This window comes from Aegilops tauschii, chromosome 5 (assembly GCF_002575655.3).
Source record: "Aegilops tauschii subsp. strangulata cultivar AL8/78 chromosome 5, Aet v6.0, whole genome shotgun sequence".
Taxonomy (NCBI): domain Eukaryota; kingdom Viridiplantae; phylum Streptophyta; class Magnoliopsida; order Poales; family Poaceae; genus Aegilops; species Aegilops tauschii.
The window spans coordinates 347,903,678-347,919,755 of record NC_053039.3 but is presented as its reverse complement, the minus strand read 5'-3'; the positions used below and the strand labels follow the sequence as shown (position 1 = coordinate 347,919,755).

General features: G+C 43.3%; 1 long non-coding RNA gene across 2 annotated transcripts; it reads right to left on the bottom strand.

The window, feature by feature from the left end:
• Positions 1-4,917: 4,917 nt before the first annotated feature.
• On the bottom strand, positions 4,918-7,738 carry LOC120963967 (uncharacterized). Of its 2 annotated transcripts, none has more exons than XR_006663279.1 (3): positions 6,356-7,738; positions 6,129-6,183; positions 4,918-5,131 (listed from the first exon to the last, which is right to left on the bottom strand). It is a non-coding gene; the product is annotated as an uncharacterized lncRNA (long non-coding RNA). The 2 variants fall into 2 exon arrangements; XR_006663278.1 differs by having other exon boundaries at positions 4,918-6,183; positions 6,356-6,464; positions 6,711-7,738.
• Positions 7,739-16,078: the final 8,340 nt, after the last annotated feature.

The following is a 16,078-nucleotide window of genomic DNA, read 5'->3' as shown; positions in this document are numbered from 1 at the left end:
ACAACTCTAAGCAATAGCAGGCATGACAAACAAACATGAATGAGTAGGCACATCAGGGCTCAAACAACTCCTACTCATGCTAGTGGGTTTCATCTATTTACTGTGGCAATGACAGGTCATGCAGAGGAAAGGGGTTCAACTACCGCAGCATGTAACAGTTGAATCGCTGTGGTCCTAATGAAGTAAAAGAGAACAGGAGCGAGAGAGTGAGATTATATCAGAATGAACAAGGGGGTTTTGCTTGCCCGTCACTTCTGAAGATAATATAGCTCTTCATCGGTGTCATCGAACTCATCGTTTGAACATCGTCTACCGAGAGGGGACAAATACCGGCAACAGAGAAGAAACACAATCAATGCAATGCAACAGTATGATGCATGAATGTGTCATGGCAATATGTTGTTGATTGAGCTAATGCAACTAGCAACAAGTTAAATGGAGTGGTTTTGAACACTAGGTTCAAATTCAAACTCCATATGTGCTTTCTTAAATGCCATTTAATGGAATTGTCCTAAACAGAGGAGATAAGTTGCTCTAAGATGCATGCAAATGCCATATTCCGATTCTTTGGATTTTTCTGATCATTTTTCATATATAAATCTTTTCAAACTGAGCTACAGATTATTTACTATTAATTTTAGAAGTTTAGGGTAATTTCTGAAATTTCCTGGTTATTTCGAATTAGAATAAATCCAGAAAAGGATTTACTGCGTCAGCCTGGCGTCAGTGTGACGTCAGCGGTCAACTGACCCGGTCCAGGTCAAACCTGACCGGTGGGTCCCGCGTGTCAGTGACTGTGGGGGGGGGGTTGTTAATTTAACATGTGCTTAACTCTAAACTAATGACGCCACATCATCTAAACGGCGATTAGCCGCCGGTGCTAAGCAGGACGCGGCGGATCTCCTCGTCCGGCCATCTCCGGCGACGAGAGCTCGCGCGGCTGGGCTCTACGGATGCAGCGCGTCGGGTGGTGCAAGTGGCGCATCGCGGGGCTGCCTAAATCAACGCCGGCGACCACAAGTGCGGCGGCCGGAGCTACTGCCTGCACGGGCGCGGCGCTAGAACAAGCAGGCGAGCGAGCAAAGGGGCTAGGCGGCCTCCTGGAGGCACCAGGAGCATGATGCGGTGCAAGGGCACGGCTGGGTCGAGCTCAGGCCACGGCGGTGACATCACCGGCGGAGCCGAGCTCTCGGGCTCGATGGGAACGGCGGCTAGAGAGGGAAATAGCGCACGGGGAGAGAGGGGTTCGGCGCGGAAGCTCACAAAGAGGATAACGGAGGGGTCAGCAGGCGCGGGACGTCCGGTGGCCAGCGAATCGACGGCGAGGATCTCCGGGCACCGAGGTTGAAGAAGACGTCGAATAAGGCGTTGTGGTGCTTCCCTGGTTTCTTGGCTCGTTGTGGAGGTCGAGGGAGTGGAGGCGGAGCTTGTGAACACGTCGAGAGGTTGAGGGGGAGGCGGAGGCGACGAGCTCCGCTCGGGCGCGTGCGGGGAGAGAGCAGAGGAGGGGGGAGGAGCGAGGAGAGCGAGAGAAAGGTTGGGGGGTCGCGTGGCATCGTCCAGAGCCGTCCAGGGCGAGCAGGCAGGCTGGAGGTGGCCGGGCGCGTGCCGGCGGGCATCGGCCACGCGCGCTCCAGTCCTTCTGGCGTGAGCTGGAAGAAGACAAGGGAGAGAGAAGGGCTGGGCCAACAGTGTTGGGCAAACACAGTGCAGGCCAGGTAAGTGGCTCAGGTACTCTCCTTTTCCTTTCTTTCTGGTTTTGTTTTATCTGCTGTCTGTTTTTGATTTAGTAGGAATACTAAACCAATTTATTTACTTCTGTAAATTATTTTATATGGACTAGTGGTATTATTCCAGAGCCCCACAATAATTTCCAAAATTATTGGACATGTATTTCTTTCATAACAGAAATAAAACCAATTCAAATACATTATGATTTAACTCAAAGGCCCAAAATAAATATTTTTAAGCCTCCAAAAATATTGGTTTGAATTTTATTATTGCCAATATTTTTCAAGGTTTAATAGGAACATTTTCTTGGGCTTCTTTGATGAGATTTTAATGTTGATTATTTCTGAACTTGTTTCTGAGGGTTTCAACTAACCTCAATTCGACTTTCAGAAAATAGACATGATGCAAGATGCTCACTCATGTATCTGATTACAATTAGCATTCTAGGGATGTGACATAAAATATTAATCATATATTATAAAATGTTCAATTTATACACCCTAATGTTTCATCATATACAAAACTTGTTCAGTGTGCATTCTTAGAAATGGTGACCGTGTGCTAAACAAAGTTCAGTGTGCATTTGAAAAAAAGTACACTCTATGCTAAAAAAGTTCAGTGTACATTCGAAAAATGTTCATGTATATTCAAATGTATAAAAAGTAAAAATAAAATAAACTAATAAACCAAAAAAGGAATAACCGGATCTGAAAAAATATAAAGAAAAAAAGAGAAAAAACATAATAGAAGCAGTCGTAACAGTCGATGCATTGCAAAAGTCGCGGCTGGAGTGGAAACCGACGAGTTTGCTCAAGTAAGGCGGTAGCCCTTTGAGTTGATTTCGATGTATCCGAGAGCGTAGGGTGGTGTAGCCGTTTTTGAGGTAGCCGTGCGAAGGACGCCGTGGTGGATGTCGAGTCGGGTGGCCGGTGTCGAGGTAGTCGCCGTGGACCGGGAAGAAGAGCGGAGCGGCGGCCTGAGGAGGCGACGGCAGTGGCTAGGTCAGAAGCGCGGCGATGGTGCTCGAAGTAGGCGAGGAAGAACCCGACAGCGTTACGAGGACCGGCGCGGACGGTGGCATTCCCACACCTAGGGAGGCGGCGCGACGCATACCACGTAGAAGTCGACACGCGGGGACAGCAGCCTGGACCGCGTGCCGCGACCACTACAAAAAAATACACTTCCGTGATAGTACGTGTTTGTCACAGTAGGTCACGTTTTCTGTCATGCATGTACATCCATGACGATTTTATGACACAATCAAGATAGTCATACCTGTGCTGTCGTAGAAGTGTTCCATGACATTACCAAAATTATCATGACGGAAGTGTCCACTTCCATGACAATAAATCGCGCGTCATAGAAGTGCTTTTGTCAAGGGTGACCGACACTTGGCATCCACCGTAATGGGTCGTCGTTAAGCTATCGGGTTCCGGTTTGGATCCGATAACCCGTTAAGCCAATGGGGATTTTCCACGTGTAAAATTCTCAATGGCCAGAGGAACCATGTGTCGGCTCACCCTTGGGACAGACGTCATCCACTCACTAGACCGAAGGCGCCTATGATACGTCGACACGTGGCATGGCCCAACAGAGGCGCATTCCAGTGAAAAGGCCGGCCCGTTTGACTTGGTCAAAAGGTAGCGGGCCGGCCCACAGAAAGCCTATTAACGACTTGTTCGCATATAGCCCATTTACAGCCCGCTAACTCACGGCCCATCATGGCCTACCGGAATTTGGCCCAGTAGCATCATCTGGGCCGTCCAATATGATTCCAGCCCATTGTAACTTCCGGCCCATGTATGGCCCATGATGTCTTTCGGCCCTAGGAGGCCCTTTGTAACTCTGGGCCCATTAAAGGCCCGAGATGAAACTGGCCTATAATGAACAGTGTATCACTTTATACCCATTAACGACTCATTATTCCATTGGCCGGTTCTCAGCCGGTGTTAACTTTCGGCCTTCTAAGGCTCATTTTGAGAATTCGGTTATTTACGGTCCGTTTGGCCTGTTCCGCTTGTGGGCCAAATTCAGCCCGTGGTTACAGTCGGCCCGTTTGTGGCCCGTTAACCTATTAGGCTGTTTTTGTAGCGTCATCAAATACGGCCTATTAACGACCCATTATGGTCGGTCCATAAACAGACGATTTCCACTCTAGCCCGTTTACAACCCATTTTACGGACTGTTATTGGTCCATGAATAGTATGACCCATGTTTGGCAAAATGATTATACGGCACGTAGAAGGCCCATTGATTAGACAGCCCGTAGAAGGCCCATGGATCCTACGGCCCGTAGGAGGCCCATGGTCACTACAGCAGGTAGCAGGACCATGGTTATAACAGTTCGTGTGTTGCCATGGTTATTGTGGCCTAGTTATAATAAATAGGTTATTGTGGCCACTAGAAAAACGCAGAAAAAGAACTGTAGTGACTACAAGCAAACAACTGAACAAGAGAATAAGGAAATAAATAAGCAAGCAACTAACGCTAGGCTATTACGGCTATTACACATATTACATCCACTGGGCATCAAAGTTCGCCACCAGTGCAAATATAGGGAACGAAGTAGCATATTACATACACTAGCCGTCTAAATTAGCCATCAGTGCAAATAAACGCGGTAGCAAAACAAGTCCATAACTAAACACAACTTCAGAAGGGCTCAAGAAACGTTATCCTGGGTATTCACGATGCTGGCAATAAGCTTAGCAAGCTTATTAGTTTTGTCCTGTTTGGCGCTAAAATCGTCCAACGCTTGCTGTTGCACCAGAAAGTCACTACAACAGGAACCCCCCGTTAGCAACGCATCAATTCGTTGTCGAATGTCCACATAAACGTTGCTAGGGTCTACACCAACAGATTTTTATGTGTTGCCTTTGGTGGCGTTGCTAGGGCCTACAACAATGTATATAATTGCGTTGGTAATCAACAGAATAAGCGTTGCAAACTAGCAACGTATATAATTGTAGCCTGACAACACTTCAATGCGTTGGTGGTTACACCTACACAGGCTGGTTTGAAATAGGCATAATTAACAGATTAGTGCAATGCTTCCATTATATATATGGGGATTACACCTACATATCATGAAAAATTAGTAGTATTTTATATATCCATCAATAATTACTAGATCAATAGAGATACTACACAAGACCAGCAATCCAGTAAACAGAAGGATCTCATATATTAAATCAACTCGTTTGCAATACATGGAACACGATCCAAGGAATATACACATGATTTTCTATACATCGAAATGAAAATAACACTCAATAACATTAATGTAGAACTATCTGGTAGTTGCCCCATTCTCCGCCTTGCAATCAGGACCTTAGCCATGTACCATCTATTTATCTTGCAATCAACAGCTTAGCCATAGACCATCTATTTATCTTGCAATCTATAATAACAAAAACTGGCATGAGTCACCAAGCCTGGCAAATTATGATAGAAATCAGACCTCCAGAGTAGTTCTGCACAATATTGTTTGAAATTTTCTGTCATGTTACAACTTATAAGTATACGCAATGTATGTTTTGCTATTTAAGAATGCTAAAATGTCCTTTCTTTTTCTAGCAGGTTAGTGGTGAACTCAATATAGGAACCATCTAGTTCTAGTAGTTGGAAACATCCACTAGAGGAAGAGGTGTGTTTTCAACTGTATGCATTTTTTTCATGATCTTTCCCTTTTGTACAATGGTAGTAGTAGTCATCTTTCAGATTCACCAAACCAAGGTAAAGTATGCCAACGTAGAGGGCGAGAGAGAACCTATGCGGGGGTGCGCCTTTGGTGCAGCTTAAGGTAGCTCGACGATTGACAAATGATTGGTCAACAATACAAATAGGTACAGAAAGCTTGGGAAATCGGATGTACTAGAAGCTGAAAATAAAATAAATGCATGAAACGAGTTCATATTTGAAAATTCGAAAATATGTTTCATATCTCTGTGTGTTGATAGTTGTGATTCATGTAAACAAAGGTTAGAATATTCTTGCATTCAGATTCTGTAATGATTTATCTTGTATAACACATGAACACAAAGAACTATATCCATCCTAAGATTTTGGATAAGATTCCAGATTATGGTGTATAGAATTGTACAAAATATGGATCTGAATGCTTTATCTTACATCAGCCAAGAATATCAAGCTAGATAACATGTATGCCAGTCTTCCATTGAAAATTCACCTATAGAATGCGAAAATGAAGAAATAAAAACAGTATATTTTTTAAAAAGAACTTAATTTATTTAAAGGAGTGGTGTGGCACAATCACCAACTTGCGAAGAATCCATGCAATAAAGACAAAGCTCTCAGTTCATTCTTAAGGCATCTTCTGTAAACTTATTGATTCATATATTTGCTAATTGCAATACTCATATGTCTTGAAGATTTACCTGTAATAGAAAAGCTAACACAAGCATGTTAGCTGAAGCAAAGTCACTTCAAAACCTGTGAGGGAAGATGAAAATTAACGATTATACAATAAAGAGGAATATTAGGATGGGTAGATGCATGTGAGGCTTATTCCTATAGAACTACACTATGTGGGAGGATTCATAAACACTGATAGTACATTTTCTTTCCCAGAAATTATAATGATGTCATAGATAATAGTGCTCACCTATTAAGTGATACTTGAAGGAATCTTCTTTCATGAGTTTGTCACAGGGTCACAGCACAGATATCCAGAGATACTGTCACATCTTATTTACTTGATCTGCCATGAAAATCTTCACGAAAATATAACTAATTATCCACACACATAGCAAAAGGAGAATTAAACCTAATGCATCACAAGAAAGAATTATTGAGAAAAAAGAGACAGAGATATTTTTCCTGGATTAACACATACCTAACTAGAAACAACTTGCATGGGCAGAACTAAATGACAAACTGAAATATGCAAGCCCAAAATTCAAATACCTAGAAAGGTGAAGTGGAATGTTGGGCCTCAAGGATCCAGTAAGGTTGCTCACCATGATGGTTGTTGTCCACCTGTGATCTACGATGACACGATGGCCACCCCTAGGTAGTTATATTTCACTTGCAGATGACGACAGTGGAGCTCAGACCATGGAGCGATGCACTGGATCAAGGATGTGATCTGGTTCTACTACGTATGCAAAGGAAATTTATATGTTCAGGAAGTAATACAAATAGTTGTGTATACAAAAGGACAAAAACACACTATTTATTGCACACATCCTCGTATAAACACGGTATAACTGATGCAAGTATGTTTTAATGTCACCTGGAACAAACATAAAATTTCCATTAACAAATATGTACGTTTGGAGAGTGAATATAACATATTTTCTTCAGGTTAAATATAACTATACCACAACCCTACTATATGTTCACACAAAGAAAAATCAGAGAGTAAAGCAATCGACTTTGATAAGAAAATGGTTTAAAAAACTAACTGCTGGGCGTCCGGGGTTCATAGACGTCTATGCTAGAACACCAGCTGACATAACTTTTACTAGCAAGATATACCACAATTACGTATGGGTGGAATAACAAATTCAGGCAGCGACCTCAACAAAAGTAACGCTTCTACAGAGTAATATTTGGTTGATTATGATCTGAGTATATAGTGTAGGTCATCATCGCGATGGACGGCAAGGAATCAGCCATGGCACGATGGCCATGCCACACAAAGCAGGAGAGGGGGGAGTGACTTACAGAACAGATGGCATCGGAGTTGAGGTGACCCTGGCGGAGTAGCACCGTTGAGCCCGAACCGGCGGCCGTGGGTGCGGAGATGCAGGGGTAGTTGGCAGATAAACCGGAGGCGGAGGAGCCGCGCCAGCGACCCGTGGCGAATAGGGCTGCTGTGGAGGCGCGTGCAGGGACGGGGACGATGTTCCGGCGGCGGAAGATAGGAGAAGAACAGTGAGGAGGGAGGGGGCCGGTGAGCAGCGCCGCAGAACTGCACCGGAGCTGCCCTTATTTGGAGGCGGCGGCAAGGTTGTGGCCATGGAGCTCACGTGGGAGAGGGGAATCGGGGGAGAGATGTGGCAGAAAAAAATTATTTGTTTTTTATCCTTATATCTGCGTGATATGAGGAGGAAGCAGGTACAGGGCTGGAGGTGGGGGTGCGGGGAGGTTTGTGGGGAGGTGGGAGGTTGACCACAACAACACATGTCATCATCGTTGCTGCACATACGTTGCTATACAGGGGTTCTTGTTGGAGTGAGTATGCATCTGAATACTCCAGGGACTTCCGCAGTCCTTCCGCTTCTTGTCGTAGCACAACTAATCGATGTCTTTCAGCTTGTAGTTGAGACTCAAGAAACCAAACTGATTCAGAGAGGGAGTTTGAATAGCTTGTGCTAGCGGTAGTGGCCAGTAACTCGAACACTAAACCAAGACAGGACTTTGGGGTTGTCTCACTGTCTTCAAGATAGTTTTCCTTAGCTGTTTTATCAGCTTTGTTGGAGACCAACAAGGATGTCTCACTATCATGAACCTTATCTACATTACTTCCTTTACCATTGCTTAATAAGGCATTCTTCCCCAATATTATGTCAGTATTCTCAAAGAAGAAACAAGCAGACACATAACAGGTTTAGCATGTACTAGTATATGAAAATCATTTCGGTGAACCAGTTCATTAGTAAGGTGGACATGATTAAACTACCAAGTCTTCTATTTCCAAGTAGTACATTATAAAAGCATCAAACAAACATATATCTATGTCCTATGGTCACTGCATTGTCTTGCCAAATCAAAATAGAGACACGGTTCAAATCATATCAGTTCAAGACAAAGTAGCACTAAAAGAATACAAAGCGTGGGAAACTACAAGGCACAACAAGATTTTAGATGGGTACCACGGGTCTACATGTACAACAACACTATTGGCTCTGTTGTGATGCTAGTAATGTGCATGATATGAGAAGTCAACTGTATACACAATTGAAAGTGAAATCAACAGAGCTATTTATAATAGCAAACATGTTAAAGAAACATGTGTAAACATACCTGTTGTGCCATTGGAGTTTCGATTGGATCCTTCAATTTAAAAATAAGTCTGTATGAGTAAATACAGTGATACAAGAGCAAAGGAGTATGCACGATAGCAATGTAATCTTAAATGAGAACAATTGTTCTTCAGGTTTAAGCACTTGTTCTACATGAACAGAGTATAGTAAGACGCATGCATATAGTACTTAAAAATAAAAAATGAGCTCATAGACCATACCACATTCTTGGTTCGGTACCAGTACAGAACAAGGCATTCCTAGTCATCGTCCAGTAAATGTGTCTCAGGAAAACATAAGGGAATTTGATGAGTTTCTTTGCCAGTGAAGTACGTTTTCTTCAGGTAATTCCGATACTGCCACCAATCATTCTTGAAGATAGCAGAGGTATTAGCACAGGTTACCTCATCCTGAGTTTCCAAATCAGTCCTTCTCTATAGAGAAAAATGGTAAAATTTGCTGTATTATAACCATCATGGAGATAGAATGTATGGGACAAAGCTAAGTAATTGCCATGAATAACATTACTTACACATAACTCCTGGACAAACACCTGCAACTGGCATTTTCCTTCATCTTCAGTATAATATTTCCATGATGGGAAAATACGCACATAGGATTTAACAACATCAAATGCGATAGATGCTAAACTATGAATGGCTGGTTGGGCTTCCTCCACAGGAATAGGTGTACTAACTGGTGGAGTTGGGGTTCACCATGGTAGTACTGGCACTTTGGGCACTGGAGCTGCCTTACTAACTGCTCTTGTTTGGGAGCTCTATGGTGGAGATGGTGTTGTGTCAACAGGAACTGGGTTACTATCTGCTAGGGTTGGGGTTAGATTGGGTGAAACTGGTTCTCTGTCCATCGCAGTAGGGGTACAATCTGCGAGAGTCTGGGTTATGTGTGGTAGGGCTGGTTCTCGTGCATGTACAACCGGGGTGCTATCTCCACCAAGAGGTAGCACTGTTTTATTTGAAGATCGTGTTTTTACTCCGCTAAATATTGCCATCACCCGCTCCAATTCAAATAGCTGATAAACAGGAAACATAGTTGAATGTACAGACATTGTATGAGAGACAGATGCAATAGATAGTGTGGAAAAAAGAGGGCATGAAATAGTTGACATGTATATTGTTTAACTAAAGGATAGCATGACATAATTTCACATATATGATGTCTATCTAAACTGGATAGCATAGCATGACATAATTCAAAGATATGATGACTAACTAAATAGGATGGCATGAGATAATTATATGATGTCTTTAGTAAACAGGTTCGCATGACATAATTCACATACATGTTATCTAAGTAATCAGGATCGCATGATTTAATTCACATATGTGATTTATATGCTAAGGAGAGGGCATTCACATATATGATGTCTGAACTAAGAACATGGTGTTGAATATTGTGTATATGATGTCTAAACTATGCAATGCAAGACACCATATGCATGATATAAGCAATATAACCGTGCCAAGTTAGAGCATACACCTTGGTGAGGGAATAGGACTGGTCATCTGTCTCTAAATACATCTCTGAGGAATATCGGGACCCAACAAGAGATTTGCTTCGACAGGTAGCACTGTCGGCTGTGAAGACCTTGTTTTCACTCCAGATTTTTTCATTACCCACTCAAATGGCTGATTCACAGGAAGAGTAGTTTAATGTACAAACATTGTCGAAAAATGTAAATGTAATGAAGAAAAGGATGGGCAAGATATGATTCAAATATATGATGCCTGGTTAAACAGGATGGTGTTGCATATTTCACATATATTATGGCTGGCTAAAAGAGATGAGACTGCATAATTCCCATATATGATATAGAAACTAAATAGGTGGCATTACAGAACATGTCTAAACTAAGTAGATGAGATATATGATGTCGAAAGTAGGCACTGCAAGGCAACATATGCATGATACGACCAACATCATCATGCCAAGTTAGAGCAAACACCTTGGGGGTAAATAGGAGTGGTCAGCTGTGTCTGAATCCGCCTCAGAACAGATATCTTCCTCTGGATTACAATCTGGAGAGGGGGGAGGGTTTGCCATTGAACCCACCATGGAGCGATGTCTGCATGACATTGTATTGCCGCGCAAAACTCTTCTCTTTTTCTCTACATGTTCAGCATGACTATGTACAATATCTGACATGCATACGAAAAAAATATAGTCAGATTATGTAAGGAGAGCATGCAGAAATCTAGAGTGATGGTAACAACCAGTGGATGGATCCAACAATAATGATAGTAGGCTGATGATAGCTTTAATTTAATAAAAAGACAGATGATGATTGCTTTAAAATTTGTTTCCCACCCAAGATGAACAACATAGGCATACCCTAGGTGAACCAGATAATAGACAGAGATACTATTCATAGTTGCCTCGATATGTGCCTCACAAGTAATTTGAAAACTCAAGTTTGAACATTAATTTGGACCTGACTTAGAGTCTAAGAGGTGAACAGGATGATAAAGTAGCAGGTAATATTAAGCAATGCATAACATAAGCAGAAACAAAAGAGTGTGACCTCTCTTGTGGACCCGTGTACTCCTCAGGTTCATCTGCTGAGTCGATGATGGTGATGCAGTTGCGGTGGGTGCCAACGACAGGGAAGGAGATCTAAGGTGGCGAAAGACGGTCAGGAGTCATGATGTCTAGTTTGGTGGACCACGTTGCGGCAGGAGTAGGACCAACCACACAAAGTTTTCTTTGACACCTACCTGTAACTGAAATAATTATGTAAGGGCTCCTTTGGCTTGCAGGATTCTAAAAATGCAGGGATAGGAAAAACACCAGAATAGGATAGGAATGCACATGAGAAAAAGAGCATTTGTAGACACAGGATTTCTGTCAACTTGGGTGTTTGGTTCACATGAATTGGAAGAGCAGAGGAATGCAAAGAAACATGGCCAAATTAAAGTGAAACCATATGAAAGCGTGTACAGTTAGAATGTTATTCTGCCACTAATGCACTTGGTCTTGTTTTCATGCATAGGGTTTTGAAAAGTAGGTCCAGGTGGATGTTTTGCTCCATTCCTTTCAACAAAATGCATGAATAATTGAATAGTAGAGTGCAATAGGAAAATTTCCTATTGCTATGTTTTTCCTTCTGTCTTTCCTTTGAACCAAAATAGCCCTAATGGGTCGACATGAATGTAGAGTAATAAGTGATGCGACAAGTGCACGACCTCTTTGCCGTAGCCGTGTCGACCTCAGCATCATTGGGTTGGTCGCTGAAGAAGTTGAGGCAGAGGTGGCTGTCGGAGGTGTGGAGGAAGATCAGAGGAATCTTTAGACGGCTTCCAAGGCACTACTTTGTTGTGATGGATGGTTTCGTCGTTGGAGCAGCTCCGGCGAGCCGTAAGACATCGAGGCTGAAGCAGTACAAGACAGAACTCGTTAATCTCAAGTGGAATTCTAATAGCATCTCCAATAGATGATGTAAAATACATTACCAAAAAGTGATAGATGTAAAATTTACATCACCAAAAAACACCTGACTACAACAAATGAGGTAAAAACTGTTGACTCTAGACTTGACTGTTGAAACTGAAATTTACTGTGGAATCTGAACGTTACTGTCGAAACTGAACTCACTGGTAGCACAGAGGCACTTCACCTGTAGTTTAGGCCGCTCGAGCACTAGTAGTAGAGAATAGTGATCTAAATCAGTAGGCGGTCGACAGGGAACATAGTAGCAGATAGCAGCCGGAGTAGCAGCGCCTGGAGGAGCAGCGCGAACTAGAGCCAAAGCAGCAACTCGTGTAGCTGTAGCAGCCCGTGTACCAGCATCAGAAGCGCGAGCAAGAGCAAGAGCAGAGTACCAGCACGAGTGAGGGGGAGAGCAGAGTAGCAGCGCGAGCGAGCGAGCGAGAGCCGGAGCAGCAGTGATACGTCTCCAACGTATCTATAATTTTTGATTATTCCATGATGTTATATTATCATTCTTGGATGTTTTACAATCATTTTACAATAATTTTATATCATTTTTTGGGACTAACCTATTGACATAATGCCAAGTGCCAGCTGCTATTTTCTGCTTGTTTTTTACATCGCAGAAAATCAATATCAAACGGAGTCCAAAATGCGGCGAAACTTTTTGTGAGTTTTTTGGACTAGAAGACACTAGATGGGCCAGAGAAGCACCTGGGGGTGCCCCAAGGGGGGAACAACACACCAGGGCGCGCCTGGGCCCCCAGGCGCACCTAGGTGGGTTGTGCCCACCTCGGTGGCCTCCCGCACCGCCTCTTCACTCTATAAATACCTCCTTGCTCCAGAAAACCTAGGGGAGTCGACAAAATTTTATTCCAGCCGCCGCAAGTTCCAGAACCACGAGATCCAATCTAGAGCCCTATTCTGGCACTCCGCCGGAGGGGAACACGATCACGGAGGGGTTCATCATCCTCATTGGTGCCTCTTCGATGATGCGTGAGTAGTTCAACTCAGACCTATGGGTCCGTAGGTAGTAGCTAGATGGCTTTTTCTCTCTTTGTATCTCAATACAACGGTCTCTTGGAGATCTATTTGATGTAATGACTCTTTCTGGTGTGTTTGTTGGGATCCGATGAATTGTAAGTTTATGATCAGATTTGCCTTGATTTAATATCCAATCTTGATTGTTATAACCTCGTATTTCTTCTCCGATATTTGGGTTTTGTTTGGCCAACTTGATCTATTTATCTTGCAATGTGAAGAGGTGCTTTGTAATGGGTTCGACCTTGCAGTGTCCTTTCCCAGTGACAGAAGGGGCAGCAAGGCACGCATGTATCGTTGCTATTAAGGATAAAAAGATGGGGTCTATTGCTACATGAATAGATCTTGTCTACATCATGTCATCGTTCTTATTGCATTACTCCGTTTTTCCATGAACTTAATACACTAGATGCATGTTGGATAGCGGTCGATGTGTGGAGTAATAGTAGTAGATGCAGGTAGGAGTCTGTCTACTAATCTTGCACGTGATGCCTATATACATGATCATTGTCCTGGATATCATCATAATTATTTTCTTTTCTATCAATTGCCCAACAGTAATTTGTCTACCCACCGTTGTTATTTTCTCGAGAGAAGCCACTAGTGAAATCTACGACCCCCGTGTCTATTTTCCATCATATACTTTCAGATCCATATTGCCAATTGCCTTTTCTTTTATTTTCAGATCTATATTATCAAAACCCCAAAAATACCTTGCTGCGTTTTATTTACTTCTATTTGCATCTATCAATCTACTACAATTTTATCCTATCCTTACGTCACTTTTTGGCACCGCTACCTCAAAGGGATTGACAACCCCTTTAACGCGTCGGGTTGCAAGTATTTATTATTTGTATGCAGGTACCGTTTACATAGTGTTGCGTGGTTCTCCTACTGGTTCGATAACCTTGGTCTTATCACTAAGCGAATACCTTATCGTTGCTGTGCTGCATCCTCCCTTATTCCTTGGGGAAACACCGACGCATCTCAAGCGACATCAAAGGAACTTTCTGGCACCGTTGCCGGGGAGACATCATCAACATCTACCAGGTACCTAATTGCAAATCACATCTCCTTGCAATTTACATTATTTGCCATTTGCCTCTCGTTTTCATCTCCCCCACTTCACAAAAATTTGCCGTTTTATTCGCCCTCTTTTTCGTTCGCCATTTTTTGTCAGATCTCTTGTTTGCTTGTGTTTCCATGTGCCTTCTATTTGCTTGCATATTCGCTTGCTAAAAATCTATTGATATGGATCCTCATCCACTTGCTAATCTTTTCAAAAGATCCAATTACGATGCACCAATTGCTACACTACTGCAGGATGCTGCTAACGCGACACTACGACCAGAGACCCTTCGAGAAACTGTGTGCGATGCAATAATCACAAACGGTGCTGTATGAAAACCGTCAGAAATGTATAAAACGTTTGCGATGATGGATGCATCAAACACAGTTCAGGTTTTAGTTGCGTGTGCGATGAAGGGTATATGGTTCAGTTCAATTAACTTTTTGTGATGAGGAGGAACAAAAGAAACGGGCAGCCAGATGAAGGCGTGTGCGATACACAGCATACGGTTCACTCGGATGAATTGTTTGTGATTAGGCAACACAAAAGAAACAGGCAGCCAGATAAGGTGTGTGCGATATACAGCATACGGTTCATTCGGATGAACTATTTGTGATTACGCAATACAAAAAAAGGTCAGCCAGATCAAGGTGTGTGCGATATACGCATGCGGTTCACTCGACCCTTGTCGTCAGTGTGTGACCTCTGTGGCAACCGTTCGCTCCCCAGGCACCTCTTCGTGCACCGTGGCAAACGTTCACCGCCTCTTCACCTTTCCCTCTCGATTTGGAACTGCTGTCGCATGCTCTTCCTCCCTCCATTTGCCTTCACCCTTCCTTCTGCCATTTTTCGATCATCTTCTCCATGGAGGGAACAGGCCGGAAACGACACCATTATTCTTGCCCCGATCTGAAAGATGACGTGGTCGAGGAACTCATTGCTCGGTGCGACGTCATCACCTCGGCTAGCATGGCAGGTTCGTTCAAGACCATTCTCGACTCAACTAATAACATCATTACAAGGAACCCAAGGGTCCAGGAGCGGTTTGATCTCGCCTATCTTCTTCGCCGTGACCCTGCTGACTGGCGCGGGGACGAGGGAAGCCTCGCCTTGTGCAAGTTGATGCCGCTTGATAATGATATGTATGATGTTAAGATTCCATCGCTTGAGGGCAAGGCTTGGGCAGGCGCAAATGGAGATTGGGTTGTTTATATTGGGTACAACTGCGAGTGGGAACTTGTGAATGTGTACACTCGTCACCGGGTTCCACTTCCAAAAATCTCATATGACTGCCCAGAGGTTGAGTACACCGGTATTCTATGTGAGTTCAAATACGATCATGGTGACTGTCGTCTACGGAAGATAGCGATTTGTCGAGTTCCCAACCGCTATTGGGATTACTCGAACTAATAAGTTGTTGCTATCTTCGACAAGCTTGTTGCCTTCCTTAATTCCACGCCTCGATGGATATTGCTCAAAAATCAATTTCTGTACACGGATGAGTCCTGGGATGCAATTCAATACGAGGGTCTTGTGTTTGCTGCCACCACTCATGGCACTATTTTTGCATGGAATCATCATGCTTTCGGTACGTTTGTCTTCCATCGTAATTATAATTGTTTCATCCACATGCATGCAGGTTAGCTAGTATCCCTTTACTAATTAATTAACCTTCTTGTGTTTCCAAGGTCCTGTGAACATTTCACCACCTATACTTTTAATTTTTTATAACCAAGGGGGAGATGACGATGCTGATGATCACGAGCATGAGGACGAGCTGGACCCATATACTCAGTGGCGC